Source organism: Pipistrellus kuhlii, unplaced genomic scaffold, assembly GCF_014108245.1.
Source record: "Pipistrellus kuhlii isolate mPipKuh1 unplaced genomic scaffold, mPipKuh1.p scaffold_m20_p_7, whole genome shotgun sequence".
Taxonomy (NCBI): Eukaryota; Metazoa; Chordata; class Mammalia; order Chiroptera; family Vespertilionidae; genus Pipistrellus; species Pipistrellus kuhlii.
Genome location: NW_023425573.1, coordinates 14,407,810 through 14,420,780, shown reverse-complemented (window position 1 = coordinate 14,420,780; position 12,971 = coordinate 14,407,810). Strand labels below are relative to the sequence as shown.

Here is a 12,971-nt window from a genome sequence, read left to right as displayed (position 1 = left end):
CGGGGATGTGCTCGCATCCCACCATTAGTGAGACACTGTGTTCCCCCAGAAAACAGTACGAGGACCCGAGGAGCTGAAATGTGAGCAAGGGAATGGCTCCTAGGACCTATCCATGCTAGCATTCTAGGATTCTTGCATGAATTTTTAAAAAGAATGCACAGCCAGACGTTTTCTTGTACACTAGGAAACCAGGCCGCAAAGGAATCGGAAGCCAGACAGGCCACGCTGAGCGAGGTGCCGTGCATGTGTGCACATGGTGTGCACAGGGAATGCAAATGGCCCGGTGCTGCACGGAGAATCTCTGGGTATCAAGGGGCACCCAAAAGCACTGGCTCTCTTAGAGCTGTGGACTGATGAGTTCCAACCACTGAGATAAGGGCTTAATCATAAGGAACAAAAACAGCCCGTAATTATTGGAATCAAGTGGTCGGCAAACTCATTAGTCAACAGAGCCACAATTTGCCGACCACTGTCTCAGAGAGCATCAGCGATTCCAAACACAGGGACAGCTGGTTGTCAATGTCAAGTTGCGCTGCCCTCGCCCTTCTGGGGGTGTCTGCTCTGTGTGCGATTTACCAAGTCCCTGCAGGGAGAAACCTCCGAGAGTGAGAGCTGTCCAACTTCAGAAAGAAGCGTCTGGGGCCAGAACATTCACAAACACGGGCGCACTGAGTGAGATCAGCATGTCCGTGACATGAATGTCATGCCCACCTTGTTTTTCTACAGTTACCATGGAAACATACAAGCGGCGTTTTAATGCAACAGTGAAAGCATACATTTAAACAATAAATACATACAGACTCCATCATACATTTTAAAAAATATATATTTTATTGATTTTTTTACAGAGAGGAAGGGAGAGAGAGAGAGAGCTAGAAATGCCTATGAGAGAGAAACATTGGCCAGCTGCCTTTTGCACACCCCCTACAGGGGATGTGCCCGCAACCAAGGTACATGCCCTTGACCGGAATCGAACCTAGGACCTTTCAGTCCGCAGACCGACGCTCTACCACTGAGCCAAACCAGTTTTGGCTAGACTCCATCATACATAAGAGCACCTTGGGGAAGACACAGGACCTAAGCTCTGGGAGTGTAGTGGAGCTTGGGCAGCTGATGAATTGTCTGTATCTGGCCATGTAAAGCTCTCCCTAAACATTCATCTTTGAGTACCTCACATCCCTCCTGGAGAGTGGGATAATGAAAATGCTCGAATCCTTTGCTATGCCATTTATTCTTCCCTTAGAAAATGCAGATGACAATAACTGACGAATGTCTTAACATTGTTGTATTTTTTAACCATTGCTAAATTGTCATCTTACCAGGCTCCTCATCCAGTCAACCAATGTCCACACCCCATTCACTCCGGCTCATTACTCGGCACTTAGAACGATGTGCCAGGCACCGTGCTGGGCACTGGGGGTACAAATGGAAGCCAATGGCTTCTGCCCTCATGAAACACGTTCCAGTGGAGAGCCTAATACAAAATAAATAAGCACGAATCACTCATTGCAAATGGTGGTAAGTGCTTTGCAGAAAAAGGCTGAGGACCATACATATGAGCCTAACCAGTGGTCAAGGACAATAGGGGGGTGAGGAGGGGTGAGAGATTGGAATGGGGGGGTGAGGACAAATATGTGATACCTTAATCAATAAAGAAATTAAATAAAAAAAAAAGGCTGAGGACACAGTGGAGCAAAGGTGGCCTCACATAGACTAAGGCTGGAATGTTTGGGGGGGGAGGAGTTAAAATTAGGCAGAGATCTCTGTCCATGGGAAATCAGTCTAGCAGAAGTAGGGCAGGACATTCCTCATGTGTTCCAGGAGAGGTCCAAGCCTTCTATTCATCCTACTCAGTTACCCTTGAGCAATCTGATCCAGGCCTGTGGTTTCTGATATCATCTAACACTGACAACTCTAAAATTTATTACCTGACTCACCCTTTTCTTTAGAGCTTGAACTGGATATTCCCTTACTGACTTGGCCTCTCCACTGAGATGTCTCTTAGGTATCTCAAATGTAAAATAGTTCCAACTATTAAGTGTTCATCTCCCCCACTCCCACCTCACAAATCTGCCCCTCCGCTAGCCCTCTCTCCCTTGGTGAAAGAGAGCTCCTTCTCTATAGTTATTCTTACCAGAAACCCAAGTTATCCTTGATCCCCACCCACCCTACACACGGTCATCTTGATTATATGGCTACATGGGGAAGGGGGAGTTAAGGATAATTCTTTTTTTAAAAATATATTTTATTGATTTTTTTACAGAGAGGAAGAAAGAGGGATAGAGAGTTAGAAACACAGATGAGAAAGAATCATCGATCAGCTGCCTCTTGCACACCCCTACTGGGGATGTGCCCCCAACCAAGGTACATGCCCTTGACTGGAATCAAACCCCTTCCCTTCCACTCTCTCTAAAAATCAATGAAAAAATATCCTCAGGTGAAGATTAACAAATATCTGTGTGTATGTATGTATGTATACGTATATATATATTTTTCATTGATTTTTAGAGAGAACGAAAGGGAGAAGGATGGAGAGATAGAAACATCAATGAAATAGAAACATTGATTGGCTGCCTCCTGTACACCCCTTTCAGGGGGATTGAGCCTGCAACCAGGCATGTGCCTCGACCATGAATCAAACTGGTGATCTCTTGGTTCATGGGTAATGTTCAGTCACTGAGCCACACTGGCTGGGAACTTTTCTGACTGGGTATTGAACCTGAAACCTAGCAGGACAATGACCTATCTGACAGCTACTTGGCCAGGGGCAAATCTGTTATTACTCTTGAGGTTGCTTCTACCTCAGCATTACAGGCTTGGGTTCCTGGAATAGCACCAGAGTTTAATCTCAACATCGATGTCTGAAGACAACCACAGGTATGGGGCCACAGATGGAGCACAGAAGTCTCAGACTGTGCAGGGCTCTTCCACCTAATGTTTTCCAGGGTGTGTCATGGCAAGGGCTCTGCAAGGACGTTACCCAAATGACTTGGCAATTCCTTTCCTGGTGGCTCACCGGGCCACCAATAGCTTGAAATTAATTCCCCCGTGGGACCCGGCAGGAAGGGACAGTGTGGAGAAGACGCACTTTCTGCACTGCTGCCAGAACAATGGAACTCATCATTCCACTTGTTATCTATTTTTAAAATGTCAAATTGAATCGCCAGTTAAAAATTCAATCTCTGTCGGGCCAGGATGGCTCACTGGTTAAGTGTTGATCTATGAACCAGGAGGTAACAGTTCGATTCCTGGGCAGGGCACATGTCCAGGTTGCAGGCTCGATCCCCAGGAGGGATGTGTAGGAGGCAGCCAATCAATGATTCTTTCTCATCATTGATGTTTTTTATCTATCTCTTCCTTCCTCTCTGAAATCAATAAAAATATATATTTTAAAAAATTCAATCTGCACTTGAAACACCAAACATATCTTAGCTCCATGTGGTACAGCTGCTTAAAAAAAAAAAAAAAAAAAAAAGACATTTTAAGAATACCTTCAAAGCACATTACTTCAAAGTTTAAAGAAATGTTTAAAAAGTGAGACCAATTTGCTAGACAAAATTGTAATTTAATTCATTTAACTATAATTTACTTAAAGTTTCTGATACCTTATTTTCTGTTAGTCCTTCAGGATAGTTTTAAAAAACACCCAAAAAACCACAAACAACATGTTCTGAAGTGGAAACAGATTAATCCTCGCTGGGGCTTCTGAAAAAATAGTTTCGGAAAACAATCTCAATGAGTGATTACTTGCCAGTATATAACATCGATGTCCGTTTGCAGCAAATATTGCTATCATCACAAGATAAATTTTACGACATTCCAAATAGAAAGCAATGTAAAACTTTATGGATATGCTGATTAACGTTCATAAACTATAAAGCAACTAGATTATATTTATGACCCAGGATGGAAAACTTCTGTGAATGCACAATTACGCCTGTGTAGGAGACCAGTAATTATCTCTGTAAAGCACAATTACTGGTGCTGCCGCCATTATCACACAATGGCTGTGACTCTTATGTTGGTTACCCATAACCCTAATAGCTCAGGCGCTCTGTTGGAGGATGTTAGAGATCAGCATTCCCCCAGTATTTGCTATAGCTCTAGACAAGAGGAATTTTATCACGCTTGTGATCTGAGATAAGCTAAACCCAAAGGAGTTAAATGGTGTGTTATTTTTATCAGCATTTTCAGGGAAGTCGAATTTGAGTAGTAATGTCCAGTTCAAAGAAATGCCCTCAGCTCTCCTTTACTTCCTTTTAAACTCTCGCAGTAATTGATCTGCTAATCTGAACTGAGATGCGTGGTTTCATCCAGTCCTTTCAGGAATCTGGACCCATCTCTCCTCTTCATCTGGTGACACACAGACAGCGCTTCTCTATTTTGAAACCTTTGAAATAATAGGTCTCGATGCAATAATGTCTACTCATTCCAGAACTGTCTAAATTAGGGGTGTCGAACTCAATCAGAGAAGGGGCCAAAATCTAAAATCCAGCCTAAATCGCGGGCCGAATGGTTTACTGAACAGTCATAAACTGTCATTGTGATGGAAACGCAGCGGAGTGCAGTGATGACAGCGTGGTGCGGGCCACATTGCAAGGCCTGGCGGGACGGATTTGGCCCGCGGGCCTTGTGTTTGACACATGTGGTCTAAATTAAACTAGTTAATGTTTTAATGTTTAATTTAAAAACCTATCTTTATGTCATTTAGTTATAGAGTTATTGTGCAATAGAGGAGTTGAATGTAGAGAGTGAAATTGTTATTTTCCTGAAGCCATCCTTTTTGCTTTTAATATATTTTTATTGATTTCAGAGAGAGAGAAACATCAATGATGAGAGAGAATCATTGATTAGCTAGCTGTCCCCCCACCCCCAAACTAGGAACCAAGCCCAAACCCAAGCATGTGCTCTGACTGGGGATCAAACAATGACCTCCAGGTTCATAGGTCAACGCTCCACCATTGTGTCATATTGATATGGAATTTTGGGAGTGGAACCCAAATTCTTTGTCTGCTGGAATCGAAGAATGAAACCGAGGACAAAACGTGGTATAGCAAAGGTGGAGATTTATTGAAGACCAAGTACAGACTCCCACGTGGGGAGAGGGAAGAGTCCCACAGGATGGACTCCCACATGGGAGTGGGAGAGGGTCCCACTGAGTTCTTTGTCCTTCGGCTTATAAAGGCTGCAGATCCTGGTGCCTTGGTGTCCCCTCTGATTGGTCACTATTCCCTTGGACTGGTTACTGTAGTAACTCCTGGGCTCAAAGGTCTAACCTTTTTTCTATTCCCTTTGGGCTTTCTTCCTCTCCTTCCCTTTATTTTGTAAATATACACTTTTGCGGTTCCCAGCTTCCTCGTTCTATGGAAAAGTACCTACTGCAGCTTTCCAGCTTCCCCTTTCTATGGAAATATACCTTCTGCTGCTCTGCAGCCCTGTGCTTCCTCCATGGTCCCCTTAATTTCCAAAATTTCTAAAATTTCCTAAACCTGTCCTATTTTACCCCCAAAATTTCTGTTTTAAAACCAGCCAGGCCTAGAGCCATTCTCTATACAGGGGGCTAAATCCTCCTTGAAGAGTCAAAAACTCTGATCTTGCAAATTAGCTGTGAATCGTGTCTGCTTTTCCACACAAAAAAAGGGGAAGTGGATAAGCAAAATTAACGATACTTTCTGTCTACAAGATCAGTTTGTTTCTCTTTCATTTCTTTAAGTACTTTCCCTTCTGAACTTCACAGTATGAAAGTTAAAAAGTTAGAATTAGAAAGCCTCAAACCCATATATCTGCAGGTGTCAGAAGATAGGCCTACAGGAATTTCTCACTTGGATACGTCTGTGACTTTAAGCAACATGGTATAATGAAACCAGTTCTACCAAAAGCTAGTTCATGAAAACCAGAGTAACCTTTCTAAGGCATCTCATATACATTATCATGAAAGGACATTGCATGAAACAACATTATTCAGTGACCTGCCATTTGGAAAAGAGCCCTTCACTGTAGTAACCTGACAGTTCAAAAATAAACATATTTTGTTACTTCTCTTATTGGTGACCACATCTCCAACTGTGAAGGGAGGATACTGGCTGTCTTAAACAAAATAATGAATAGTTTCCTATTGATCTATTATGTAACCTGTGATCTGGTTTATTGACACCTGGATATATTCCAAGGGTTTTGCCTCCACACACCTAGTTGCTTTTGGATCTGACCCTGATTACTCTATAACTCAGGAATAACGTTTGTTAGCCCCAAATTCCTATAACTTTGGTGTTATAGTCTAAACTCTTTAAGGGTTCTCAAGTTTTTATTAAAATTTAATATTGTCCCTTTAATTGGTTTCCCAATAAGCCACCCATTCCGTTGTTCAATTTGGTGCACCTCCTTCCAGCTACTGTTAAGTGGTTTGTAATCATTCAGATTTGCTTGCTCATTTCGGGGAGTTTGGATGGTGCTCAGGCCCTGAGGGTCTTTTAAATAGTGACTAGCTTACAGGAAGGCCAAGATTATGAGTAAAGATGTTTTCAGCATTAAAGAAAGAAAAAAAAACCTGTCTAAACATCCCTTAAATGCTTGCTGGTTGTAAAAAGGGGGGAAATGACTTATACATAACAAGAATTCTAGAGGTAGGGCAGTTTTGAGGAATAATTTAGTGATTGGACAATGACATCATTTGCCTGGATGTTTTCTGTGTTTCCACTTTCCCGAGTTCAGTGTGTTGGGGTTTTGAGGGGCTGGTTCATAGGTCGATGCTCAACTGCTGAGCCATGCCAGCTGGGCTGATACACTATTATTACCTGAAGTTCATTGTTTTTTTTTTTCCGATTTCCTTTGTTTTTTACCCATGTCCTTTTTCTGTTCCAAAATCTTATCCAGATGACCACCTCACATTGCCATATCTTGGTAGGTTCCTCTTAGCCATACAGTTTCTCAAGTTTCCTTTATCTTGACCTTATCTTAACAGTTATTGGATTAATTTTAATATTATTTTTATTTAACCCAATATAAGATCATAGCACATAATCAATAATAAGAGCTATACTTGTTACATATTTTGCACCACGTTTGAGAAATCCAGTGTGTGACTTACACATATACCATGTGTTTTATAGAATGGTCCTCAGGTTTTTCTCATGATTAGAGTGGGGTGTGTGTGGATGTTAGAAAAGAAGGCCATAGAGGAAAAGTGCCATTTCAATGACATTATCCCATGGGCACATACCATCCCATGGTTTATCACCCTTGATGTTGACATTGGTCGTCTGGCTTAGTGTTTGTCAAGTTTCCCCGCTGTTACTCTTTCCCCACACACACATTTAACATGGGGAGTTAGGACCTTCCTCCTTGGGGACTGAGTATCTTACAAAAATTACTTAAATTCTTCTGCATGGGATATTTGTCTAGTCTCCCAATGGTTAAGTACATGTACTCACTTATTTATTTAGATCAGTAAAACCCCTGGGTATTTATTTTATGCTTTGGGTTGTCATCCGAAAGTGTATTAATTTTGTGGCTCCAGTTGGTCCAGCCTCTGGGAGTTTTTTCAGTGGCTGTGGTCTCTCTGGTACGAACCCCAGTTCAGTGATGACTGGGGAGGAGGCATTGCCCCAAGTGAGGAGCCTAGGCCCAACTGTGCTGATAGGCGGTGGTGAGACTGGGAAGGCAGAAAAAACAGTTAAGCAGAGCCTGCAGCCAGGGTGGGGCTTGGTATTTGTCATTATAAGTCCTCTAGACACTTTAATCTCGTAAAAACAAAAGCAGGTAAAAGGCCTGCCCGAGTCACAAAAACCCTTAAATCATTAAAAAAATAAACCCATAAAACCAAGAGTGATCTTTGGATGGACACAGGAGGATGCCACTTACCATTTACATCTGATGAGACTGAGAGCATAGCTGCTGTCTGTTCTTATTGCTTTGATACTTCCCATACACTATTTTTTTTTTTCTTTTCTTTTAACAGGAATGTGGTAAAACGTTAATTATAATGTGAGCATGCCAGGATTTTTGGTGTTCTCAGAACTTCTCTGAGAATGCCAGCAGTGTAGGATCATAGAGGAAAAGGACTTGATTTTTAGGTCTCATTTAAATTCCTGCAAAGATAGACTTGATCTTCAGAAATGCTGTAAAAATATTTTCCAACGAATAGGTAATTTTCCTCCCAGGGAATCCCTTCCAGCAGGATTTACAAATATTTAGGAAATGAAAGTTGTGTTCATTTTGTTCTCTGATCATTTCCTCATTCGCATTAACTGATGATGTTTTAAAGCCTTATTAGGGGACAAAGGATGAAGAGAGGGTTGAGGGTGCAGTTTGATAGGCACTGACAGATTAAAGACAGAGAGGCAATGCTAATTCATAACCCCTCCCACAGCCATGGGTTATGGTTTCGGTCCCGGGAAGTCCTTTCCGGCAGCCTTTCTATTAGTATTTGCTCCATATCTACTTTGTACCTATGTGCTTGGTACCAACAAGAGAAAGAATGGCAGGCTAGGTGTGAGGATACTACATGGAACAAGTCCCAGGCGCGCTAACAAGCAGCTGGTGAGTAGAGGAGGCATAAGTCGGGGTAGACAAGTAGGCTGCAAGTTGGAGCACTGCAAGCTGGGCGCTCGCTGTGTGTGCGAGCTCACGGGAGGTCAGCTAACCAGAAAGGGGAAGGACAGCTCCTCAGAGCTGATAACAACACTGAGAACAAGTGGGAGACCGCCAGCTCAAGGGAGGGGGAGGGGTGCAGAGGAGAGGCGGCACTTGGAGCCAGGAAAGGCGTCTGAGGGAGAGACAGGTCTTTCAGTGGGGCTGGACCATCGAGGTTTAGACCTGGCTATCCCGTAGAAGTAGAATGCAAACCCGCCAATGTCATTTCAACGATCTTAGTGGTCACTTTGAGAATGTAAAAACAATCAGGTACAGTTAATTTTAATATTATGTTTATTTAATCCAATATAAGATCATAGTATGTAATCAATACAAAGGATTATGATTTTTACATTTTTTTTGCACCACGTTTGAGAAATCCAATGTGCGGGTTACACACCTAGCCTGTCGCAGGTTGGTCTAGCCAGATTTTAAGTGCTCGGCAGCCACAAGAGGGTAGTGCCTACAACACTGGACAGCATAGTGGCAAAGTCAAGTCCTGAGGAAAATCCACCGAGACTGCAGGAGAGCAGATTGGGCAGGGTATTGATTGTTGACAAAGTTATTTAACCAAAGGGCAGTGGGAGATTTGAAAAAGTGTATGCACAGAAATTATCTGTAACTTCAACTTTCATTGTGGAGAGATCGACCAGAAGCCAATTACGTTCCAAGCAACATGTTTTAATACTTTTCACTAGGGCAGTGACGTGGGGGTGGTGAGGAGCAGGAGTCAAGAGTCCTTTAAGGAGACAATGAATTAAGCGAGGAGACAAGAATGACTACCTCACCTCTGCTCTTTCCCCGGCCCCCCTCCTGGGAGGACAGTAGAACCGTTTTCAAAATTGGGAGGAACAAGAGAAAGAATGGCAGGATTGGGATGCTCAGGTGGGGACAGCTTACATGGTAAGAATTGGCCAGGAGACATCAACTGGGATGTTCCGATTTGAAAACAGAGAGGTAGACGTCACCAACTTATAAAGAGTAACTGAGGCCATGGGTTTGGATACTATGACTTAGGGTGAGCGGATAGAATGGTAATTCTCAATCCCGAGTTTTTAAATAAGAGTTGCCTGGAAGGTGATTTAAAATGCAAAGTTTGGGTTTTTCTCCCCCAAGATGCTGGCTCCATAGGGTGAGGGCTGAAAACTACACCCCAGAGACTCTGGTGCAAGTGACTCTTAGGGACACTCCTTCCCAAACCCTGGTGTGGAATGACAAGTAAGATGACTCAAGAAATTGCCTGCGAACCCGGAAGTTTAGAAGACAAGATCCTTTGAAAAATATAGGAAAGGATCTACCAGAGAGATAAAAGGAAAAGAAAAAAAATCTGAAGAGTGCTACCTGCTCTGAGAATGGAGGGGAGCCCAATCTTCCCTGAAGGGGCGCTGGGCTGGAGGTAGGACAGCTGCGGGGGTGTCTTACTTGATGGGGCAGCCAGCCAGCGTGGGAGAAAGGCACCCTTCTTTGGCTATTTCTCTTGCTGTGGGTCTTCTTAAAAGCGCCAGTAAACCCATCAGATTTCCTGAGTGTTTGAAGAAGGAAGTGGTTCCCTGCCTCAAAGGTGTTGTAGGAGCTAGGATGGCACCGGGTGCTAGACTTGTGGGGATTGGACCAGAAGCAACCTTGGTACTGGGGTTCCAGCTAGGAATGAATTCAGAGCCAAGACCCCAACTATAAGAGAAAATTTATTTGGAAAATCATGGAGGTGGATGAAGTTGTTGAAGAAATGGGTTTAGGAAATGCATTTCAGAAAGACAAAGGAAGGGCCTCAGGAGCTTGGGAGCGAGGAAGGTAATGGTAACCCACCTGGAGGGATGGGGGAGGGGAGGGCAGGGCACAGTTGTGCTCCCAGGAGGAAAAACGCATGGGGGCCTCCTAGGGGCTTTAAGGGTGGAGATTTTAGGGAGGAAGATCCCAATGAAGTCTTGGGCAGCTTTCCAGGTGTGTCTTTTCAGGGTGTAGATCTCCACGGTGGACGGATGGACAGTTGGAACCAGGGCAGGGGGTCATTATCCGATGCAAGCTGGTCGTGAGGTCAGCAGTCTTGGCTGGTTTTGCTGCTTTTCTGGGCCTGGAGCTGACATACAACTGAGGCCTAGATGTTATCTCCAGGGGGGAAAGGTCAGGGGGTAGGAAAGGTCACCCTGGGGGGAAGTCCCAGCTTACAATTGTCCTTCAAGAGACACCCGGGGCTTCCTGCCCTGGTGACCTTCTGTTCCTGGCCTATCGCGTAGTCCTTGCTCTGCTCCTGCCTTCCAGAAAAGGAGCAGAGAAACAGAGGAGAGTGCCAGTTGAATGTGACCATTGGATTCAGTAACTCATGCCTTTGGTGACCACTTGGATGACCTGCTCAGGATTGAAGCCAAGTTTCAAAGTGAGTTGAGAAAGTGGGTTGATTCAGTGTGTGTGTGTGTGTGTGTGCGCGCGCGCGCGTGCGCGCGTGTAAAAGTCTTTTTAGCCATTTTGATTATAAGGAGAAGGAAGCAGAAAGTGGAGTGCATGCATGTTCCCTTGGGAAATACTGAGATATGCATGCTTTTTTTTCTGAGTCTGTCCTTTGTTTCATTTATATTGTGTGGTTGGATTTAATAATGTGTAAAATCATAGACTCTGTACATGCTTCATAGAATACAATTATTAAATAATATTGTGCTTGTGTAACCGAACATCTGGATTCTGCCGCCTGCCACAACTTTGTGAGAGGAGCTGGTAAAAGGAAAGGGGTTTATTCGAGTGCCGGTGTGTCCAGAAGATGGGAGACTTTTATCAGTCCTCAAAACCCACCCAAAGATCTCCGTGTAGGCAGAGGTTTTTTTATAAGGAGGGAGAGGGGAAGCAGAACAAAGGTGCTGTGCTCTCTGAGCATCTTTCCCGGGAGGATGAGGAGCTGAGGGAGTGTCACTTCCCAAGGTTTTCTCTCCCAGTGTTGTAGGCATTCTCTCTCTCTCTCTCCTTCTCTCTCTCTCCCTCTCTCTCTCTCTCTCTTCAAACAGGAGTTTGTTGTTTTATTGTGGATACCTGGGCAAGGGAATGTATAGCCTTTTTTATTGCTTAACTGGGATGTTGTTAATTTGTGTTTGCACTTGTACATTCAAATCAGTCAAACTATGTTCAGTTATACTATCACTTTTTCAACTGATTATGGAAATGGATAAACCATTTTGCAGAGAAACTGTAGCTGATTACTGATGGTTTGAAAAAGAAAATACCAACCTATGGTAGGTTGGGGTTGGATGAAGTCTTCATTTACATTTCATTCTTTTACATATTCCTGATTACTTTTTCAAATACCTTATATCAATAATTCTTTATTTTAATCTTGTTTTTTAAAAAATATATTTTTATTGATTTGAGAGAGGAAGGGAGAAGGGGAGAGAGAGAAACATCAATGATGAGAGAGAATCACTGACCGGCTGCCTCCTGCACACCCACTACTACTGATCAAGCTAGCAACTGGGCATGTGCCCTGATCTGGAATTAAACCCGGGACCTCTTGGTGCATGGGATGACATTCAACTAACTGAGCCACACCAGCCAGACTCTGTTTGAATTTTTAAGCCAATGTTAATGTATTACCTTGAGAAAAAAAAAACAAATAAAAACAAACAAACCCCTGCAAATACCTCATTCTGTGGGCAATTCAAACAAAACTGAATGATTAAGCAGGGTCTTTGAAGTCTACAGCTAGTAAGTTAATACAGTTGGGGTTTCATTTTGCTTCTGTCTCCTTGACACCTCTCATATCCAACCATTTCTGTTTTATCCCCGGCCACTCCACACATGGATTATTGCTGTAACAGCTGCTTACGTGTATTAGTTTTCTATTGGGGCAATCACACAGCACCTCAAACTTGGCAGCTTCCAACAGTGCAATGTGTTTTCTTACAGTGCTGTCGCCAGAGGTCTCACACACCCTCCCTGGGCTAAAGCCTAGAGTTTACAAGCTGCCTTCCTTCGGAAGCGCTGGGGCGGGGCCCACTTTCTCTGACTCCCTTTCCATAGTTACTCCTCCCTCTTCCATAGTACCATCTCCCTCCATTTAAAAAAATATATATATTTTATTGATTTTTTTACAGAGAGGAAGGGAGAGAGAAACATCGATGAGAGTCGTTGATCAGCTACCTCTTGCACACCCCCACTGGGGATGTGCCTGCAACCAAGGTACATGCCCTTGACCAAAATCAAACCCGGGACCCTTCAGTCCACAGGCTGACGCTCTGTCCACTGAGCCAAACCGGTTTCGGCTCCCTCCACTTTTAGGGACTGTTGTGATGAAACGGAGTCTGCAGGGCTAACTTGGGATACTCACCCTATCTCAAAGTCAGCAACCTCATCACCCC

General features: G+C 43.6%; 1 protein-coding gene across 2 annotated transcripts in view; it reads left to right on the top strand.

Moving 5' to 3' along the window:
• Positions 1-12,971, top strand: part of SLC39A10 (solute carrier family 39 member 10) — a 92,592-nt gene that overhangs the window by 39,231 nt on the left and 40,390 nt on the right. The window contains exon 1 of one of the 2 annotated variants that reach the window (XM_036421411.2): positions 8,397-8,538. The exons of the other annotated variant lie outside the window; for it this stretch is intronic. The gene's annotated coding sequence lies outside the window, so the exon portion shown is untranslated. Of the gene's footprint in view, positions 1-8,396; positions 8,539-12,971 lie in introns of those variants that run through there. 2 annotated transcript variants of the gene reach the window in all.